The sequence below is a fragment of the Carettochelys insculpta genome, chromosome 28 (genome assembly GCF_033958435.1).
Source record: "Carettochelys insculpta isolate YL-2023 chromosome 28, ASM3395843v1, whole genome shotgun sequence".
Taxonomy (NCBI): Eukaryota; Metazoa; Chordata; order Testudines; family Carettochelyidae; genus Carettochelys; species Carettochelys insculpta.
In genome coordinates this window covers 320849-328045 of record NC_134164.1, presented here as the reverse complement: position 1 = coordinate 328045, position 7197 = coordinate 320849, and positions in this window count along the sequence as shown.

The following is a 7197-nucleotide window of genomic DNA, read 5'->3' as shown; positions in this document are numbered from 1 at the left end:
TGATTTCCATGGATCAGCATTTCCCAATGGAGAAAATAGTCCCTGGGAAGATTTCTAGCCAGTGCTATTCATTGCAAGTAAGCTAATCGGCCTACAGCGTGACAGCTGGCATCAGACAGCGTGGGGGGGGATTGCAGGACAGCCCAGCAGTATGTTTGCTTTCTATGGAAGTCCCCCACTTGCTCCCCACCCCCACATCCACCTGGAGTTCCCCCAAAACATCCTCCTCCTGTTCAGCTCAGGGGTCAGAGGGTCTGGAATAGGGCAGCTCACCTACACTGGTCTTTCAGCATCACCTGAACTGGGCATCCTCGCCCAGCCTTCTTCTGGGGCAGTGTTCAGCAGTGGCTTTGTGCCACATGGGGGTGTTATTCACTTAGCAAAGGGAGCTCCCAGCCCCAGGCACTGGCCTGCCTCTGAACTGCAGGCATGTGAGCAAGAGCCCAAAGCCCAGACTCACAAGCAGCCCCCCCCACAGGCAGGGACAGAGACTCACAAGAGTCTCAGCACACAGCTAACCCTCCCCTCCCCCTTACTCAGAGAAAACACACACTGCACACCCAGGAACAGATTCATAATTGGTCCTGGAGGCAGAATTACAAGTCTCTACGGCTACGGCTACACGTGCACCCAACTTCGAAATAGCTTATTTCGATGTTGCGACATCGAAATAGGCTATTTCGATGAATAACGTCTACACGTCCTCCAGGGCTGGCAACGTCGATGTTCAACTTCGACGTTGCTCAGCCCAACATCGAAATAGGCACAGCGAGGGAACGTCTACACGCCAAAGTAGCACACATCGAAATAAGGGAGCCAGGCACAGCTGCAGACAGGGTCACGGGGCGGACTCAACAGCAAGTCGCTCCCTTAAAGGGCCCCTCCCAGACACACTTTCATTAAACAGTGCAAGATACACAGAGCCAACAACTAGTTGCAGACCCTGTATATGCAGCACGGACCCCCAGCTGCAGCAGCAGCAGCCAGAAGCCCTGGGCTAAGGGCTGCTGCCCACGGTGACCACAGAGCCCCGCAAGGGCTGGAGAGAGAGTATCTCTCAACCCCCCAGCTGATGGCCGCCATGGAGGACCCCGCTATTTCGATGTTGCGGGACGCGGATCGTCTACACGTCCCTACTTCGATGTTGAACGTCGAAGTAGGGCGCTATTCCCATCCGCTCATGGGGTTAGCGACTTCGACGTCTCGCCGCCTAACGTCGATTTCAACTTCGAAATAGCGCCCAACACGTGTAGACGTGACGGGCGCTATTTCGAAGTTACTGCCGCTACTTCGAAGTAGCGTGCACGTGTAGACGCAGCCTACATTGCAGAAACAGACTCACAACCACACACAAGAGCACAGGCTCTCAAACAGCCACTGCCCCTCTATTTAATCTAGCAAGGCTGGTACGTAGACAGACCTCATTGTTGGTTCTGGGCATGTAAATGCACTTGGATAGCCTGCCAGAAGCCTTATCACTGGGTATGCATTTCCCTGGACTCAGGCACCCTTCTGCAGCACAACAGGTGTGCCATGCCACAGTTTCCCTTTCTCTCATTGTCCGATACAGCCTTGCTTCACATGCACAAGTTCAGCCACTCCCCCAAACCCTTGTAACAAAACTCTTCTCCAGTTCACACAGTAACCAGTCAAAGATACAGCAGGTTCCCCCTGCCCCAGTCCTCACTATGGACAGTACCTCCAGCTCCCCACTGGAGAGCTAACAGCAGCACTAGGAGTCCCACTCCCTTCCCTCTGACCCTGGGCCCACTCTTCAGAGGTCCCCGAGGGCAGCCAATCTCCGGTTCTGTTCCTTACTGCAGTCCACCCAAGTCAGGTCCTCTGCAGGACAGCACCCTGCAGGGCTCCACTCCCTGAGTCTCCCTGCCCACACAAGTCCTACCCCTGCCCAGGACACATCCCTCGAGGGTCCACCTCCACTTCTAGGCTCTGATGACCCTGACTTAGCTGGGTCTTCCCCCTTTGCTGCAAGGCTGCAGCCCCCTCATCCTGCCCATTGGGGGCCACACCATTGATCACTTCAGAGCTCTGCTTCCTCTAGGCTCCCCTACAGCTTCACCTCACCCTTCCTAGCTCCAAACCACCCTTCCAGTGCCCAGTTGCCCTCTCTTAAGCCTAATGGCGGGGGTGGGGGCACCTGACCAGTCACGGGTGCTCTAGCATCTCCCTTCTTAAAGAGCCCGTGCCAAGCCATAGATGGATGCAGACCCTCCTAGCCACACACAACTTCCTTCCTGTGCAGGAGTGCAGATTTTCAGCCAGCCACAAAGATCCACAGAAACACCCCCTACACCCCCGCAGGCATTCACAACCGCATTCAAACAAAGCTACTCCCCGCCCACACATACACAAAGACCAGACTCGCAATCCACCCCTCCCCCTCCACAGGCACCTTCCTGTACCTGGGAACCTGGACTTCCAACCCCAGGCACACGCGAACTAGGGCACAGACTCCCAAGCACAAGACGAGGGACTCGGGCGCCCCAGGCTCACGCACGCGGCTTCCCATTCACAGGCAGGTGCGGAGCTGGGGCTGGCTGTCAGCCGGGTCTTGGAGGTACGCGGGTCTCCTGCGCTGTGCCGAGAAGGGCTCACTCCTTCGGATCCGCAGCCTCCCCAGGGGTCCGGTGACAGGGCGCACCCGCCCTTTCCGCTGGGACTGGCTTCTCCCCTTCGCCCTGGCCCGTGCGGCCACCGGACAGCTCGCTGGCCCCGCTCCGGTCCCAACGCGCTCCCAGGCTCAGCTCAGCTCCAGCAGCAATGAAAGAGCATCTCTCCCCGCTCCCGCTGGAGCCAAAGCCTCCAGGCGGGGGCGGGGCGCGGGGGGCGAGAAGGAACCACGAGACCCTGCAAACCTCAGCCCGGGCGCCGGGTGCCAAGCCAGCAGCAGGGGTCTGGCGGCGGAGTCCTCTCGGGTCCGCACCCGCAAACCTTGCCAAGGTGCTGCGGCCCGCGCAGAGCGGAGCCCAGCCCGAGCCCTCCACCAGGAACACCCCGGCGCTGGAGAACTGCTGCGCGGCCCCGTCCGTACCAGCCCCAGCCCCAGCCCCAGCCCCAGCGCCGCCCCCGCCCTGCCGGAGCCCGTTTCCCCGACCCCTGGCGCCTGGAAATGAAGCGCGTTCTGCGGCAGACGGCGCCCGCGGCGATCGGTGCAGGGCAGGCAGAGAGCAGCGGCTAAGGAGGGGAAACACCCACCCCGGCCGGGGGCGCCCGGCAGCTCCAGCCCGGCTCCCAGCGGGCCCAGCCCCGCAGCCCCTCGCGGCCTTTCCTCCTCGCTGCTCCCCCAGAGCCTTGAGCCGCCAGCGTGCACCCCCCGCGCGCCTGCCCTGGCGCCGGGGACCAGCAGCTGCTGCAGTGGCGGAGAACGGCTCCAGCTGCGCCCCCCTCCAGGGCTGCCAAGGAGGCCGAGTTCCGAGCACAAGGAGAGGCCAGCGACGTCTCTTCGCGCGCCTCCATCCCGCCCTGCGAGGCGCTGCAGACGGCGCCGAGATGCAGGGGGCCTGCGGGAGCATTTGCAGAGCGCCGGAGTTCGCCGAGCAGCCTGGGATGTAGCTGGGCGGCCCGGCCTGGCGCCAGCCGGGTACAATGGAGTCATTGTCGGGGTGACTTGGGACTCAGCCTGGGCGGGCCCTTCCACGGAAGTCACAGCCCCAAGGAGCCAGTCCCCGGGTCTGCTGCACTCATCTCTGGGGCCAGCAGCAGCACCCCGACCCCTGCCTCTGCCGAGGGCCGGTTCGCCCCCAGGGCACTGCTGGAAAGGCCCTGGGGAGCTCCCTCACCTGCCCCGGAGGCAGCCTGCTTGGGGCACCGCTCGGGGGGCCTGAGTCTCCCGAGTTCAGCCGCCAGCCCAGAGAGGGCCACCTCCCAGGGGAGTCGCCGGTCTCAGCCCTGCGCTGAGGGAGCTGGTTCTGTTAGACTCTCCCTGCAGCTCCCTCCAGGCCTGTGTGATGGGGAAGCGAGGGGCCCGGTCTGTGCCCTGCAGCCCAGTGCCTGCTCAGCGCCTCAGCCCAGCCTTGGCAGGGCCCCAGGCAGGGAAGCAGTCTGCGCTTGCTGCGTGTTTGCTTGAGGCAGCCACTCCTCTGGCCGTGAGCTGAGGAGGGCACGCCAGCCCCTTCGCTCTGCTGGGCCCTAAGGAGACGGCACAAGCCATCAGCCTGGTGTTTGGCAGGGAGACAGGTGCAGGGACTGGCTTTGACTGACATGTGGCATCTTCTGTCCCTCCTCAGCCATCTCTGCTTTGTGGTTTAGGGCTGCTGGAGCCTGTCAGGCCAGTTTCCCCAGCAGTGACACTGCACCCCAGAAACTGGGTCCTGGAGAGAATCAGGCCCCTGCTCCATGTTATCCACCACAGCAGGTCTCAGGGCTGCAGGGGCAATGGCCCCTTGGCAGTGGCTAGCCCCCGCCCACCCCTGTTTCCCCGTCCTCTGCCTTTCTTTCCCCTCTGAGTCACACTCCTTTACAAGATCCACTTGTGTCCCCTGCTCCCAGTCCACATCTGTGATGTAGTGGGGGATTCATGGGGGGGGGGGGGCTCCTGCTGAGGATAACCTGGCAACCAGGTGACACCTCTGGGCTGCAGACAAAGGGGGAGGTGGAGCCCAAGGGGTTTGAATTGGAACTGGGAGTTGGGAGGCAGTGAGTCTGGGCTGGGAGAGAGAGAGACAAAGGAGGGGCAAGGCCCTGGCTCCAGCAGCCCCTTCAGGCCTCCTCTCCCCAACATGGATTGGACTGGCCGTCTCTGCTGGCTGTACTGTCTCCTTTGTACTGTCCTGTGTCCCTCTTGGCTAATAAGCCGACTGTTCTCCCACTGAGTGAGAGTCACTCCTGCCTGCTGATGGGGTGCAGAGCTTGGGGACCACTGACCCCATTACAGCCCTCTCCAGTCAGCAGCCTCCCCACTATGGGTCACTTTCATCGTGTCCTGCCCCATGAGTGCAGTGATGGTGGGTTGACCTCTGAGTAAGACCTGTCTGGATCAATGGTCCCTCTAAATTTTTACATGCACGCATGGAATAAATTTTGTTATGTGCAGCAAAGCATGTTTGGATGTGCACCACCAATGGAAACACAGGCTGCCAGCTATGGGTGGCTGTGGGCGCTCTGCTAATCATCTGGGCAGCACCTGAATCTCTCCTGGGCAGCCACCCAAGCACTCAGCTTACAGGGGACACAGGAGCCTCCTTGCCCCCTCCCATTGAGCTGGGGGGGGTGAGCTTGCTCCCCTACCCATTGGGGTAGGCAGACCAGGTTCCCGAGAGGATACATCAGTGGCTATTTGAAAACACAACCATGGCCCTCTCTCTGGTCTATTTAAAATCCAGCTTCACGTGTGAGCCAGACCAGGTCCTGGCCAGCCCATGGCACCAGGGCTCCCAGTGTGGGTACAGCTCAGCCTGCACTGGCCCCACTTTGTGTTCCCCTGGAAGGAGAGATCTGTCCTAGCTCCAGAAGGCACAGCATGGACCGTGGAGGAGTTGCCACTCACAGGGAAAGCCAGTCTCGCAGAGGGAGGCTGAGCCTGTGTGTGGCTCCTTCACACCCAGCATTTGTAAAGGAAAACAGCGGGACTGGCTTTCTGCACAGCCTGGCAAGGGGTGTGAAGAGACCTACCATAAGCAGAGGGCTCCCGACCGGATAGGGCAAGAAGGGAAGAGAGTGCCAGCCATGCAGAACTGGTGGAGGAGGAACAGAAGGAGACCTGTGTTGTGGGGAGACAGATCCCAGCAGAGGCAACTCTGGGGGAGCACTGGGGAGGAGGGAAGGGACAAGGAGGGATGAGAGGGAAGCGAGAGAAAGGGATGTGTTGGGAAGTAGGGAGTGGCAGAAGGAGAAGGGTTGGGCGGGGGTAGGAGGCCAGGGCGGAGATGGAAAAGGAAGGCTGGAAAGCAGCAGTGAGAGCATGAGCGGGGCAGGTAGGGGGAGCGAGCAGAGGAGAGGGGCAGAGGAAGGAAGTACAACAAAGGGGGAGGCCAGGAACTTCCATGTCTATTCCTGTGGGAGCAGACTCCCATGTCTGCCCCATATGCCTGCCTCTGAAACAGCAGGTACAAGTGCCCAGACTCTGGCCTGCCTGGCCCCACAGAGGCTCTGAGCCAGCTTGGCCATCCCTGTGCGCCCGAGCAACAGGGTGGGAGAGGGACCAGAGCAAGGAAAGGACAGAGAGAGGAAAGCTGAGCAGAGCTGGGGGCCAGCCGCCACCTCCCTTGGCCTAGTGGGCCCTGCCTCTGAGGCACTGCCCACCATCTCCCCACCCACCAGGCCCTGGCTGCTGAGGTGGCAAATGTGAGAGAAGAGTCCAGAGCAACACAGGTTTGTTCGGATCATTTCACATGCTTTATTTCAGCAGTCAAAATAATTAAAAACATCTCAAATTATTATACATATACAAAACAGATACAGAATCCCCACCTGCTCACCCTCCCTGGAACATCTGCGTCTTGCTAGGAAGGGCACTTGGCTGGGCTTGCTTTGAAACCCCTGAAGAGAAGCACAGAAGAGGAGGGTGAGAAGGAAAAAAGGAAGAAAGCAGCAGTGGCAGAGGCTGGCGGGAGAGCGAGAGTGGACAGAGGTGTGCAGGGGAGAAGAGACACCAGGAGGAAGGCAGGAGAGTGATGGGAAAAGCCGACGGATGGAAGAGGGAAAACAGAAACGGAATCCACCTGCTCAACCGGCAAGAGAGAATTGCACACACCTTCGTTCCTTTTCACGGCTACTTGGATCTAGTTTGCATTAGTTTCCATCCTTGTTTTTAGGAGATTTTTTTTTTAATAGCACCTTCAGAAAATTCACAAGTTGACCCTGGGCAGCAAAAGAACTGAGTTTCTTTCCTTAAAACAACAGTCCTGTATCTATAGCACCGATTGGTCCCTATTGCAGCCTCTCCAGGAATTGCATTGTGCAGCTTTAAACGACCAACGAAAGATTAGGGACCTAGAACCGAAAAACATTAACATAGCAAACAAACAAAAAAAAGTCAAAAAGAAAAGACAAAGTTAGCACCTTTGTTCTAAACCTGAAATCCAAGCCTCCATCTCCGCAATCTGGTGTCATTGGAAAAAAAAACCCCACAAAAAAACCCCCAAAGCAGTCTAAAACTACTTGGAAAACACAGTTGAGAGGTAACCTTCCACACAACAATAATATACATTTTAACATTACATTTTTCTGCTTTGGGTA